The sequence below is a fragment of the Carassius gibelio genome, chromosome A4, assembly GCF_023724105.1.
Source record: "Carassius gibelio isolate Cgi1373 ecotype wild population from Czech Republic chromosome A4, carGib1.2-hapl.c, whole genome shotgun sequence".
In the NCBI taxonomy this organism is placed as follows: domain Eukaryota; kingdom Metazoa; phylum Chordata; class Actinopteri; order Cypriniformes; family Cyprinidae; genus Carassius; species Carassius gibelio.
The window spans coordinates 12496749-12512360 of NC_068374.1; the positions used below are offsets into that span (position 1 = coordinate 12496749).

Here is a 15612-nt window from a genome sequence, read left to right on the forward strand (position 1 = left end):
TGGGTATAACGCGTTACAAAGTAACGCGTTACTGTATTCTAATTACTTTTCGTGATAACGCAGTAATGTAACTCATTACATTTAAAATAAATGTAATTTGATTACAGTTACTGATGTCAATAAAATTACGTTACTTGCGTTACAAATGTATCGGTAAGAAAAAAATATTAAAGTAAATGAATTAAAATACATTTCTAATCACGTTTTGGGGCGGCTGCGTCAGTTATTGAGCATGCGCTTTAATGAATTACCGGAGAACTCGTGCTGTTAAAATGGACGGAGATTTTTGTTCAAGATCGGGAGGGAAGGTAACTTCTGGACAGCCCAGACAGCACATGTACGTCTGGCCGACGTCGGCCCAATATCGAAACGTCGGCCTCTATACCTAAAACATCTATTAAACATCGGCCTGGCGGAGGCCGATATAATTTGGTCAGTGCTCTGTTCTCCAGCTCATCAATCGTCGGCCCTGAGTTGGTTCACGACCGCGGGCCGATGCCGCGCTTCTCTGTGTGCGCGTGCCCAGTATTCGTCTCTTTTAGCCACCCAGAGAGAGAGAAGAGGATAATCCCAGCGACATCTGTGGCTCTCAGGTAACGTTACGATTTCACTTCAGCTCAATTAGACAAAAAATACTACTTTGTTAATTCTGTGACACTGAAAAGGTACTAGTAAGGCACACGGTGTGTTTTATACAGTCTATGGGCAGCTGAAGAGACTGGCTCATTTTCAAATAATGTTACCGTTAACTTGTTGAGCCAACGGTCACGGTAGCGATTTTTTTTTTAAATTAATGTTAACGCCTTAATGCGTTTTCAGAAGTTTCTCGGAGGGAAAATGTAAAAGAGGATAATTAAAGAGAAGTCCTGACTGCTTTTTCACTGTGTTTTTCACTCTTTTACAGGCTTCCGGAAATAATCCGGTGAAATATGGTGAGCTATTGTTGCTGTTGCTTCTGAACTACAAAATGATTTTTAAATTAATTATTGAATGATTATTGAATGAGACTGTACTTTATAAATGTAATGTTTTAACTCTAGATGTTTGTTTGTGTGAATGCTGTGTGTGCGTTGAGTCCTGCGCGAGCGGGGAGCAGAGTTGCCATGGAAACGGGGCGTCAACACAAAAACCGTTACTGGCAAGCAGTAATCTCCGTCTCTCGCTGCGGTTTACACTGTTTTAGGTAAGTTTAGTCGCTAAAACCACACAAATATTACATACAAATGTTCCTGACACGTTTCTAGCTTGTTTTTGACATGTTTCAATTAAATTTATTTTATAGAAACGGTTTAGTGTCTTCGGAAAAGTCCGTTAGCATTTTAGCAGTTTTCAGGTGGGCTAACTCTATAGATTTAGCTCTTGTTGATGAAACTCTGGGCTTTTAATCAAATCTTCGTGTGTGTATGAGATATTTTGATGGCTCTGTGAATGTTTTGCTGGTGATTTGTCAGTATGTTATTGGAAAAGGCTGACTTACTGAATCGATGACGTCACTTACAGTGAGAGTGTAATCGGCTGAAATCAAGTTCACATTAGTTTCGATATTTCATGATAAACAGATATTAATACAAATTGTTCTGTGGTTTCAGGAGGACAGAAAAAAGCTCTACAGAACAGAAGTGAAGCTCCAAGATTTCAACATTTCTGAAGGGAGATACTGACTTAGAAATACAGGTGACCTGAAGAAGCTCATGAAATACATTAATATGCCTTTTTCCGAATATATTTCACCAATTTTAAGAAGTCCCTGACATCATAACGTAAGTCACACTCAACCTAAAACTAAAAATAGTTTGTGTTATTTTAAGATTATATTATTAGTAGTAGAATATGTATATTACATGTTATTATAATTGTTATATATTATTCTGTCTTTTATCTCCATTTCACCTCTACTCTTGCTTGTTTCCTTCTAATGAACCTGGAACTGCAGAGTAAATATTGTTGACTTTGTGTCAGATTGCTTGTTTTGTTCCTGGACTCTTCAGTGATGATGAGCAGAGTCTGAGTGAACCTGCTGTCAGACAGTGAGTACAGTGGGGTTTCAGTCAGGGCCTTCAGTAAACAACTGTTAGATACCTGTACACATCTTACACATCTGTTACAGCTAACGCAGCCGTATGTGTAATGCACATATTATGCCCCACACAGTCTCTCAACAACAATGACGTCTGATCAACAACTTCAGCAGTAAGCTAGATTAGTGTGGGTTAAAGGGATAGTTCACCCCAAAATGAAAATTTGCTGTTAATTTACTTTACCTCAGGTCTTCCAAGGTGTGGGTGACTTTTTGGTAACACTTTATAATAAAGTTCAGTTGTAAGTCACTTTTAAGTGATTAGTTAATGATGAACTAATCATTTACAAAACATTCATAAGCGCTTAATAAGTGATATACTAATAATTTGTGTACTTTTTGTAAATTAATTTTAAGTCATTTACAAGTAATTAGATTATGATTAACTAATTATTTACAAAACATGACTATGCGTTCATAGAAATAAATGCTGTTAATATTTTTATCTATGTTCTGATTAAGTTATAAATAATTTACAAGTGACATGAATATACATTCGCTAATGATTAAGTAATATGCTATGATTTACACATCTTTCATAAGCAATCTTTAAAAAAATAACATCACGAAAAAAATCAAACAGATCCTTAATTTTTAATAGTTACTAGTTAATATATTACGAATCACTTATAAATCATTGAAATGTCAACATTGTACTATTATCTCAATAAACAGTATAAATCATTTACAAAGCTTTCTGCACCCCCCAATCTAAAGTGTAAACTACTCATCAGTTGTAAATGTTTTACAAACTTTGTGGTTTCCAGTTGTGTGTGCGTATATATATATATATATATATATATATATATATATATATACATACACACACACACACATATATATATATATATATATATATATATATATATATGTGTGTGTGTGTGTATATATATATATATATATATATATATATACGCACACACAACTGGAAACCACAAAGTTATATATATATATATGTGTGTGTGTGTGTGTGTGTGTGTGTGTGTGTATATATATATATATATATATATATATATATATATATATATATATATATATATATATATATATATATATATATATACACACACACCAACACACACACACACAAAATCAACCAACCTGTAACCGGAAAGTTTACATTTACAACTGATGAGTAGTTTACACTTTAGATTGTGGGTGCAGAAAGCTTTGTAAGTTATTTATAACTTAATCTACAGAACATAGATAAAAATATTAACATCACTTATTAATCATTTATGAACACATAGTCATGTTTTGTAAATGATTAGTTTATCATTAGCTAATTACTTTTATTACATGGCTCTGTGGGTACTTGATTCTGATTGGTCAGTTGCGACATTCCGATGCATGTTATCCCTGGATAACAACCTGTAAAATGTAATAACACAGGCTCATCCGGGTAACAGCAGTTGGTGCTGTACTCTTGCTTTAACTATTTTTTTCTTGGTGGAAGCTGTGCATTTCTTAGCTAATAAAATATATAAACTGTGTACAACAGTTGTGTAAAATTGTTTAATTATGTCATCCTGGTTAGGGTTGGCCTGACTGACGATGCCATCTTCCAATCGCCGATGGCTGATAGACATCACGATGCTGCGCCGGAAACAGCGCCATCAGCTCCAGTATCTCGCCCGTGCATCCGTTGTCATGCGACAGAGAAGTCACGTTCTATAGACAGTTTCTATAGACAGTTTCTATAGACAGTTTCTATAGACAGTTTCTATAGACAGTTGTGAGGGTGCTGACAGCTGGTTGCCCAGGCTATGGATTAAAGGTAATACTGTTGTAAGTAGTGTTCATTTTCTCCTACATACCGATCATTTCACTTCATTAGACCTCAATGTATCACCAGTAGCCACCGGTATTGATTTGGTCTTGGTTTTTTTTTTTTTTTTTTTTTTTCTGGACATCCACACAGCACCACAGTATTATCAACTAGAGATCGACCGATAGTGGATTTTACCAATACTGATAGTTAGTTTGGACCACACTGGCCGATACCGATTTATAAACCAATAGTTTTTAAAATGAATACTGAACGAAATGGATACTGAACGAGAGCAGCGGTCTGCGGTCGCGCTGCGGGTTCCATGTATTTCAACTGTAGAAACGGTTGTTCCGATCCGAAACTGACTTCTTTCATATTTGTCGACCAATATACATAGAACTACATCAGTATATCATCATAAACACAAACGTTTTTGTCTCACATGAATGTAAACAGATGAGAAAGAAAACACACACGTACAGTATTTTTGTTTAAAGAGACAACAGCCTAATAAACGCGCTGTCTGTCATTAATGTTAATCAAAGAACAAAAGAAACAAAAGAAAATCATTCACTGATCTCGACTGAATATATTTAATAACTTTAATTGATTAATCTTTATTTTATTTATAAAAAGAAAACTATGCAGTGTTTTTAAACTTTTAATTACAGTTTCTGTACCTGAAATTTTGTTTAGTTGTATTTATGATATTGCTAATTGATTTGTTTGTTCATATCTTACTACTGACTGGTTACTTGTCTTTAACACTTTAATATTTTTATTAATTAATTGTTTTTGCTATGGTTTTTTTTTTTTTTTAAAGCACAGGCAAAATTCCTCTTGCAGTGTTTTGTAAGCTGCTGATTTTTGCTCGTGTTATTCAGCTGCAACAGAATGCTTTGTAAAAAGACAGAAACATGTTTGACATCTAAATGTTTGACTTAATTTTTTTATATTGGATTTTTTATCTTATTGGAATCGAAACTAGGAATCGATAAGCAGAATCGGAATTGGAATCGATAAAATTCAAACGATACCCAACCCTACACACCGGACGCGTTACATTTTATTTGCTGCTATTTTAGAACAGTGCATGATTATCTAATCATGTGCAGCGTCTTTGAGAAGTCACAGTTATCACACACACCGGATGCGTCACATTCAATTCAAGCAGCGGTCTAAAACTGTTTATTTAATCACCAAACGGACATAAGTTTGCTTCAGGAATGAACTATGTGGCATATGTGTTTAAAGAGCCACACAGATGGGAAATCAAAAATTACCTGTATTACAGTGTATGATGTAGCTGCCCATCTGTGTAAACAATGTGCAAAGTAATTAAACCAAAAAGTACACGATTTATAAAGTTATTGGCTTCTAAAGTAAGGAGTCGACTCTGAATCGCTGAAACGAGTCGTTATAGATTTCAAATCTTTTGCCCATCTCTATGTACGTCACTAGGAGCACTTTGCATAATAATCTCCGCCTACCGTCTTGGGAGAAACAAAACTACTCTGACCTTCATGTACAAACATGTCATTAAAATGAAGTGTAACTCCGTGAATACTCAACGAAGAGACATGAGAGAGATATCTATAGAAAGCTTGACATGTCTACTTTAAAACTAAACAAGTGCTGCTATTCTAGATATTCTGTGATAAAGTAATCCATATGAAAAAAACGCGATGTCTGTTTTTCATGTCTCCCTTCGTTATATGTGATCACGCCCCCGCGCTGAACGCGCTATTCAGATTCAAACTGAAGCGCGTGGCTTGAATACACCCACACAGAAGAAAAAGCAGCGAGACTGTTCAAGTTTTTTATTTTACTGTTTGCTTCGCGATGAGAGGAATAAGACATAATTCACCCCAAACAGATGCTAACGCATAGTTTACCGTGGAGGTGTGTGCGGAACAACCACTGATCTATATTATAGATGGCCATAGACTTTTTAATGTAGGATATTCCAGGTCAACCTCAACTAAACTAATCACAAGCAATTTGTGAACATTACACAAATGTAAATGATAACTAAATAGTCTGTAAAAGCATTTTTCACACAATTTTGTTTTTTATAGGGCCAGCAGAGCCCTGCTCACCCTGACGGCCCGCCGCTGCTGTCAGACAACATCTCCAAGATGCTATAAACTGCAGGACCAGTAAGTACAATCTTGAACATACACAACTGTATCATAAGTTTGGGAAGGTATGGTTTTTTGTGTTTTTGAAAGTATTTTATGGCAACCACAGTTTAATTGTATCATAAGTTTGGGAAGGTATGGTTTTTTGTGTTTTTGAAAGTATTTTATGGCAACCACAGTTTAATTAATGAAATGAATACAATTCACTACAATTTAAAATAATAGTTTTCTATTTGAATATATTTAGAGAAGTAATTTATTCCTATGATGGTAAAGCTGTATTTTCAGCATCATTACTCCAGTCTTCAGTGTCACGTGATCTTCAGAAATCATTCTTATATTCTGATTTGCTTCTGAAGAAACATTTCTGACTATTATCAGTGTTGAAAACCGCTGTGTTCCTTCACTTTTTCAGGATTCTTTGATGAATAAAGTTTTAAAACAGTACAGTGTTTGAAACAGAAATGTCTGTTTTAACTTTTGATAAATGATAAGACAGTGATAATAATTGAAAATGTTTATTGAGCAGCAAATCAGAATGATTTCTGAAAGATCATGTGACACTGTAGACTGGAGTAATAAAAATGAGCTTAGATCACTGAAATAAATTACATTTCACAATATATTCACGTAGAAAACTGTTGTTAAATTGTAATATTTCACAATATTACAGTTTTTTTACTTGCTTTTGATCAAATAAAGGCAGCCTTGTTGAGCAGAAGAGACTTTTCTCAAAGACGTAAAAAGAAAATCGTACTGACCCCAAACTTTTAACGGTAGTATAAATTACAAATATGCTGTTCCACCTTCCACCACTGAAATGTGTATTCCATTCTAAAGAGATGCCTGTTCCACAAATATTACATTTACAGGGATCACGTGAAACACTTCATCAATAAACTGATTTTTGAGAGCATTAGTGGCAGTGTGTCGATTTTTGTTTATTGATTGGTGAATTGGAAGTGGATGTGCGTTTATTAAACCTACTTGTGATTAAATCAGATATATATATATAGCAAAATAAGCTCAAATTGAGGCAGCAGCATCTATGGTGCATGGCCTGTAGTGAGGTCACTAAATTCTAATACCAAGAATTTATCAAAGTCCACTAAAGGAAGCAAAACCTATTGGTATTTTACTTTGAAATAGCCTTTCTAATAATATTTGGGGCTCGGACACACTTTTTTTGTTGTTGTTTAAATTAGATTAAAATACATAGTTTAGTATTCACACAACACATCTAATAACCATGCACTCCAGTTATATGTGATTAAATAAATAATATTTTGTCTCAAATAATATGAACAGCAGCAGCTATGCTAAACTTTCTTTTCTTTTTATTTCCTGTTTCTATCTCAGGATGGCCATCCCAAGGTTTCTAGAGATTACAGCAGCTCCAGACTGAATCCAGACTCACTTGTGAAGACTTCAGATGACACCAACGCTCACAAAGACTACAACTGTACATGAACACACAAAACATTGGACACACAAAACAAATATCCTTATTTTGCCTATAAGGGTAAATTTGATGATTTTCAACCTGCTTTATTGTAACGTCTCTTATATCTGTAAATGAACAATATTTACTCTCTCTGAGTTATGTGGACCTACATGTCCCCTTTTATTTACACTCTGCAGGATGATCCAAAATGAAATGACGAGTTTTGACGAAATGACACAATGCAGCATCTAAATGAAAACATGCTGTTTTGCATCAGTTTTGCTGGCAAATAAACGGTATCTTGGAGAAAGAATAAACATTGTTCTTTTACAAATGTTACCAACAATATAACAATACAAAATGGATTGATTTTTTTTTTTACTTACCCTTTAAAAATGTTGAAAGATAATGTTAATGTTAACTGAATACAAAACTAGAGACTTGTTTAGTAAGATTTTATCAGAAAATATTTTTGAATTTTTATCATGCAATTTAAAACATTTTAATTGCTTAATTATTGTTTGCCTGGTTTTATTTTGTGTTTATGTAACTCTTTTTAAAAAGTTCTTGGCATAAAGTTCGCATGCGATGCTGACAGCACTGAACACATGACTTTTTATTATGAACTAGATGGTCTTCCCAGTGAGTCTCAGTCATCTCTGGCTTTTTAAACTGTAACCTTGAAACATGCATTTCTGTAAACCTACTTTGAAATAAGTATTGTGAAAAAAGTGCTATACTCATACAACATTTAACCAGCAAGTACTGTAAGAATTGTTATGTTTTTACTATGGTTTTAATGCAAAAGCTGTAGTAAAATCATGGTGATTGTAGTAAAACTATGGTTGATTTTGTTTTTTCTATGGTTTTACTGCAAAAGCTGTGGTAAAATCATGCTTAATTTTCAAAAGACTACAAATAATCCCGAATTATCCACTTTTGATCAAAGCATCTGGTAAATGTTAATGTATTTGTACATGTAATATGAAATAAATGAAAATATTAATAAAGTTGCATCTTTTCTTGAGAGTGGTGTGTATTGTTTTATTATAAACCAGCGGCGGTAGCCGCGGGTGGTCCGTAACGATGAGCAAAACGCCGGTGAACCGCGTCCACGCAGAGCGGCCGAGATGTATCGTCTCAGCATCGGCCGGAGAGCATTTCCGATCAGAGGCCGACGTCGCCGAGACATCTTGCCTATTAGCAAACGCTCCCTGAGCGATATCGTCCCGATGGAATTTTGTAGGTCGGCTCGACATCGGCACAACGTATGTGTGCTGTCTGGGAGGTGAAGAGAGCTGTAGCAGCGTGATTGGTGGAGGAAATGCTGCCCTTGTGGACTGTGGAATCGCAGTCATTTAGAGACTTGCTTACGATGATAGTGACGGACAGCTCTGTACCCTTGCAGGACCGAAAGACATTTGCAAGGTATCTAGATAAATGCTATGCGGATGGAGGGCTGTCACTTTTGTGTAAAAAGCTTTTTCGATTTTTAAGACATAAGTGTTCACTGAATTGATTGTAAAATCGATTTTCCATGTCTAAAAAAAAAGACGTTTCCTTTTTTTTTCAACGCCACATAGAGCGCTTGGAAACGCACAAGTCAGCAATATTTCTTATTTATTGGCATTAGAGCTTTAATCTGGCCTTAAAAGTTAGGTCCGACAGGACCCGAGCTCGACAGGTTTCGGCCCGAGCCCGAGAAGTATTCCAATTTGATTGACAGCTTTTTAATAGCCCGAACCCGTGTGCAGCGCAGCCCGACATTCAGATATGCGCATACACACAAAGCTCTTTTGCCTTTTGTCAACAATGAGTCATTTATACATGTTTTAACATAATTTATTCATAACTAACGTAGACTAGGCCACTTGGAAGTTGGAATAAAGAAATAAAATAAGTCCTCTGTAAACATCGTAACATCTCAGCACTCTAAATAGACAGACTAATTTAGCCTAGGCCTATAGCCTAAATAAAAAAAAAAAACGCACCAATAAAAACGAGTCTTTTTTAACAGATTAAATTAAGATACATTTTTAATTAAGATGGGTATTTGGCAATAACGAAATTAAGATAAAGGCTCCGCCGGGTTTGCTTCTCCACATATCAGCTGACATTTAATAATAGAATAATGCCAACATTAGCGTAAATACTCAGTCCACATTATGCATTTAAGCCTTAATGGATATATAGTTATCATTTGAAAAACCTTTACTCACAGAGATTAGGCTAGGTCTACATGTTTTTGTGGAGGAAAATGATTGAATCCACTGTAGATGTCTTCAATGTGTTCCATGCGCTCACTGATGGTGCGTCATTATTCACTCATTATTCTCATTATAAACATGGTCAAAACTTTTCCACACCTCAGAACTTTGCTTTAGTTGCTGGTGCAACCAAAACGTATTTTCGCCAGAGGCAAGCCCCGTTGCATCTACTCAGCATCCATTTCACATCTTTCTCGCGCTAATCGAAACACATCACATTCATTTACCTCACAAACTGGAGCGCAAGCCCGAGCCAGCGTAACATGATATAAAGTAAGCCATAACACAAGTTTTTTACATCTATATTTTTGTAATTGTTTAATTATTTTTAAATAAATCGATAATTATTTCAAAATCGATTCCCTATTTTCATTTTCGAAACTTTTTTTGGTTGGTCCGATCGATTGTGCAATCGATTTTCGAACGAAAAGTGACAGCCCTATGCGGATATGGAGTATGTTCTTAAAAAAAACATTCGATCGTTTGGAATATGTCTCCACAACCGCAGACATCTGGACTTGTAATAATAGAAGCTTCCTTGGAATGACACCCATGTAGTTAAGACATACTGTAGATACATTTAAAAAGACTACAGTTTTCATTGTTAGGCAAGTTTATGTTAAGAATGTTAAGTTATAGAAATGCATTGCATTTTTAATTCAAGTTGCTGTTTTCATATTTCTCTAATATTTTTCAGTCAATATTAAATTACGGAAAGAACTGAGTTTCACTTTGTTTGTAGTTCTTTTCCTTGTATGTTTAATAGGTTTTCAAAGTAACTTGAAAGTAAAGTAATTAGTAATCTGATTACTTTTTACATGCAGTAATCAGTAATGTAATCAAATTACAATTTTAGAGCAGTAATTAGTAATTTGTAGTGGATTACTTTTTTTGAGTAACTTACCCAACACTGGTTGTGGGATAATTAAATATATTCTTAATAAACTACAAACATAAAATTATATAGATTTATTTTATTCTCACATTCTTTCTTGTAAGTTCTGACTCACAGTGGCTCAGTTGAATGAAAGGCTCATTATGCAGCTCATTATGCAGGGCTTTGTCTTCTCTGGTGTAAATCTGTAAATCACAATGATATTCATGGTAGTTGACTCCTACTCACATATGACTTTTACCAACAAAAAGTGTCTTAGAAAATTTAAATCAATATATTGTTTTCTGTGAGTGAGTAAACAAGTTGATTTTCACATCATTTAGAAAGAAAAATTCTAGGCTACAAGCTCCAGTTCTCAACAGTCCCGGAAACCAATGTTCTCTATGTGTTTTATGGCCTTTTCAAGTGATTTAACATTTTTAGTTTTTCACTAACCATGCATAACATTTTTTTTTCTCGAAAATAAAATAATGTACATGCATGCATTTCACATATTATTATAGCCCAGTTTGTGCTGATTACAGTGATATTAGACTTTACCAATTTAGATATTTATAAGAAACTGAAAAAAGCACAAATATCAGGGCATGACAAAACTTCTCCAGGCCCCAAAAATACCCTTAGACTCCAGAGGGTTAAAACAATAAAAGACCTGAATTATTTCAGTTGGTGAGCAATGAATGTAAAATATATTAAAGTTTAATTTTTATCATTACATTATGGAAAATAATTAACTTTTTCACAATATGCTAATTTTTTTAGAAGGACCTGTACATTGTGATACTTTTACTGATTTAGGCTACTTAATGTAAATGCAGCTGTTCACTTGACTATTTATGACACAGTAGTTAAATTAAGTGTTTAAGCACTAGCCAGCAGTGGCAGCTTCCACTTAATATAATTTTTTGTGTGTGTGTTCAATATCTTATGAAAAAAAAAAAAAAAAGAAGAACTTAAAGATTAAACAATTGCATCACTGAATTGGCACCTACATGCAGCAAATGTATTGTGCACAATTAAACTCTCAGTACATTACACAATACAGGGTGGCACACTGGAGTGCAACTTGCAACTTTATTCTAAACAGATTTCACATATTAGTGGCATCACCAAAACTAAAACATCCACTAACAAAATCTAAACAAAAGCATGTATATACAAAAGAAGGCCCATCTGTAAATAACATTTTATGGTATGTTACAACCAGAGGTGTAGTGGTAAAAAAAGAGGTGGGTAAACTATAAATTCTGGGTGACCATATCGTGGTCACGGTAAGGTGGGCCACTGCCTACCGGTGTATGTGTATCCTGATGACATCACTATAGGCTATCATTTGATATTACTACCAAGGGTATCACTGGTTGTTCCCTCGTATAGGTCACACAATCACTATTCAAATCATACATTAATCTAAGTTCTTGTTAAAGAGACGCAAGAAGGAATAATAAGGTTGAAATCTATAAAGTTTACTAAATGACAAAACAGAGAGAACAATTTTTTTTTAAGAGGAATAGAGAGGGAGGCTTTTATCGAGGGGTTCCAATGCAATGCACTTGTACGTAAAGATTAGGGATTTTTGATTATTTTCATAGTCGATTAATCTGTTGAATATTTTCTCAATTAATCGGTTAGTTGTTTGGTCTATAATATGTCAGAAAAATCTGGATCAGTGTTTCCCCAAAAGCCCAGGAATGGTCCATCAAAAGATATTCAGTTGACTGTCACAAGAGGAGAGAAGACACTAGAATATATTCACATTTAACAAGCTGGAATCAAATATTTTTTTACTTTTGTCTTTCATATATTTTATCAATGACACAGACTGCAATGACACAGACAGCTTCATTGTAGAAGGACATCCTTTTGATCACGTGGTTCACGTGAGATGATTGACAGCTTTACAAACTAATGATATTGCACTGATGTCATAGCTGACGCGAATCAATAAGAGGAGAGTAATCGCTAGCTCTGTTAGCTGTTTTAGTTCTTCAGATCGCATAAATCAGTGTAAAATGAATAGAGATGTTATTCTGTATGACTAAATATTTTACAAACATGTCATAAAATTATTATCTATTCAAATGTGTGCATTTGCGGACTATAGCACTGGCGGATCGTGGATATTGTATGTATACGAACACAAATAAACCGGAGATGAGATGAATGGATGCTGTATGAGTGATGATTTCTATTCAAAATAACGAACGTTATTTTTATTATTATTATTATTATTATTATTATTAATTGCCGGATATCCATTTTTGAATTTTGATGCAGTCTGTTGCATGTCGTTCATTTTGAACGAATCTTTAATATGACTCAGGACTACCGAGTTATCTCAGAGAGTGATTAGTTCATTTTGTGTTGACCCCACATGCTCATTACACAACATATGGGTTCTGAATCGACAGGTGAGGTCCGAGTCTTTTATTATTCATGTCAGTCCCATAGAGACGGGAAGAGAAAAGATTAGTTCATTTTGCTGAACGAGACTCATAGATCCGAGTCAGTAAAATGATCCGAACTTCCCACTACTGGCAACACTGCAAGCAATTGGTCAACACTGACATGTTGCAGCGCAATATAAAAGACTTCATCTTTAACAACAAACAACCTACAAAACTAATAATGATCAATATGAAACTAAAATGACATAAGCTTAATTTAAAATGCCATAGGAACTGTAGGCTATTTAGAGGTGGATAAACTCAATTTAGAGGTGGATAAACACACTTTGGAGGTGGGTAAAAGCTATTTCCGAATTTTGGGAGGTGCGTAAACGGCGTTTACATGCGTTTAGCCCCCACTACATCCCTGGTTACAACAAATTAGGCTACAACTTAACACACATACCATTCAGATAAAAGCACCAAACACCTGTTTATGTCTCGGTGTAAAAGAAATGAACTGTGCACACACTGAATTCTTAGTTAAGAGATCCAGTTTGTCCTGATGGATGTGACACACTGCAAATGGTTCAGCCTCTGCTGTGTCATAGTTGTGCGTAACCGAGTCTTTAATCGTCTAAGAGCACTAAAGCTCCTCTCTGCCAGACTGTCCACACAAAACTCCTAATTGATGAACCCAGTCAAGGGCGTCTCGCACAACTATAGAAGCTGTGCATGCCTTCTGTGCTATCAAATTAACACAGTGTGCTCCACAGTGCACATATAAAACAAGTGGTTGTTTCTTCCTAATGTGAGCCTGTGTTCCAGAATATTTGCCAGACATATTCGCTGCACCATTATATGTCTGCCCACGCAGTGCTGAAAATGGCAAATTTAGTCAGCAGATTACATCTAATGCTACATTTGCAAGAGATTCTTCTGTGGTCTCAGGCACTGAATACATCCCAATGAATTCCTCATGAGGATTTAAGTCATGATGCACATAACAAAGACATACAGATTCTTGATCTTGACCTGATATGTCTTGTGTCCCATCAACAATCAAGGCAAACTGTGTGACTGGGAGGCATCTAATAGTGTCAGCTATTCCTCTTATAATGTCTTTGCTCATTATGCCTAGTATTTAGTTTTTAATCCTGCTTGTGTGTTACTTACCACTTCTGAAAAGCAGGGTCATCTGCATTTTCTTTCAGATGTTGGGATATATTACTCTTCTCTTTCACATGACCTCGTAGAGCTAAACCTTGCCTAGCTAAGTATTTGATGGAGCCTACAATCTTCATCAATCCATACCTTGCTTCCTCCTGTTGTCTGGCAACAGCTGAAGGAAGCTGTGAAGCCACAGTGTTACCTTTTTTTGTGCACAGATGTTCATGGCATGGATATGCAACTGACTTTTTGCATGTTCTGAGAACTTCTGGATAGCCTTTTTCCAATTTCTAAAGCCTACACTTACAAAGGCAGGGTCACACTTGCTTGCAAATGTTGACTGATTCAAAAAAACCTTGGCACAGTGAAAACATATGACCCCTTGTAAAGTTGCACTGTAATGCAACCAAGGGAAAGTTGTGAACCATTTTTGTTGAAAAGACAACACACTTAGTTAGCTCGCTTCTGCACTACTATAAACTTAGGATCAGGTTGTGCAGGCTTTGTGCAGGAGATGATGTCTGAAACATCAAATCCCTCTCTGTCCCTGTTGTCTGTGTTCAACTGGTCCCTGACATGGGGCTCAATATCCTGTGTTTAAACAGGACATGAAAATGTGTTACTCTCTGAAATAACAATCCTATTAAATTAATCTATTGTACATATCAATAACACTATTGGGGAAGTCGTGGCCTAATGGTTAGAGGGTTGGACTCCCAATCGAAGGGTTGTGAGTTCTAGTCTCGGGCCGGTAGGAATTGTAGGTGGGGGGAGTGCATGAACAGCTCTCTCTCCACCTTCAATACCATGACTTAGGTGCCCTTGAGCAAGGCATCGAACCCCCAACTGCTCCCCGGGCGCCGCAGCATAAATGGCTGCCCACTGCTCCGGGTGTATGCTCACAGTGTGTGTGTGTGTGTGTGTGTGTGTGTTCACTGCTCTGTGTGTGTGCATTTCGGATGGGTTAAATGCAGAGCACAAATTCTGAGTATGGGTCACCATACTTGGCTGAATGTCACTTCACAATTCACAATTCACAATTCAATTCACAGCTAAATTATGTTGTGTTCTCACCTGCGCATTTGCCTGACTGCTGCCCTCATCATGTGACCCTCTGTGAGGAAGCCACAGGAACCAAATCACTTGCTTTACACAAATCCTCTCATTCAAAACAAAATACTATGCACAATGAGCAATGTCAAGATAAGTCAAGACTTTTTGAGAGGTCATCTACAGTTGTGAATTCTTTGGACTTAAAACCCATAACAATACCAAGAGTTCGACTACCACCCAAGTGCTATAGTGGATAATTGAGTGGTTTCTTTCCTAAAACTCCTATGGAATACTACAGAGTTTAGTTTTATAAGGTACTTGACACCATTCACACGCAGTTCACTGAACGTCAGTGTTCTGACAGTGTGTGTTTTCATGCACAATTTTGTTTAAGGTCTCTTACCTGG

The 15612-nt window shown here is 35.8% G+C and overlaps 1 long non-coding RNA gene across 8 annotated transcripts; it reads left to right on the plus strand.

Annotated features, from left to right (window-relative positions):
* The first annotated feature begins 325 nt into the window (after positions 1-325).
* On the plus strand, positions 326-8455 carry LOC127969897 (uncharacterized). 8 transcript variants are annotated; one of them, XR_008156405.1, is made up of 9 exons: positions 326-593; positions 905-932; positions 1041-1183; positions 1590-1674; positions 1960-2027; positions 3615-3745; positions 3785-3865; positions 5927-6007; positions 7349-8453. It is a non-coding gene; the product is annotated as an uncharacterized LOC127969897 (long non-coding RNA). The 8 variants fall into 8 exon arrangements; XR_008156406.1 differs by lacking the exons at positions 326-593; positions 905-932 and adding an exon at positions 1283-1333 and having other exon boundaries at positions 950-1183; positions 7349-8455; XR_008156410.1 differs by lacking the exons at positions 326-593; positions 905-932 and having other exon boundaries at positions 948-1183; positions 1590-1760; positions 7349-8455.
* The last annotated feature ends 7157 nt before the right edge of the window (positions 8456-15612 follow it).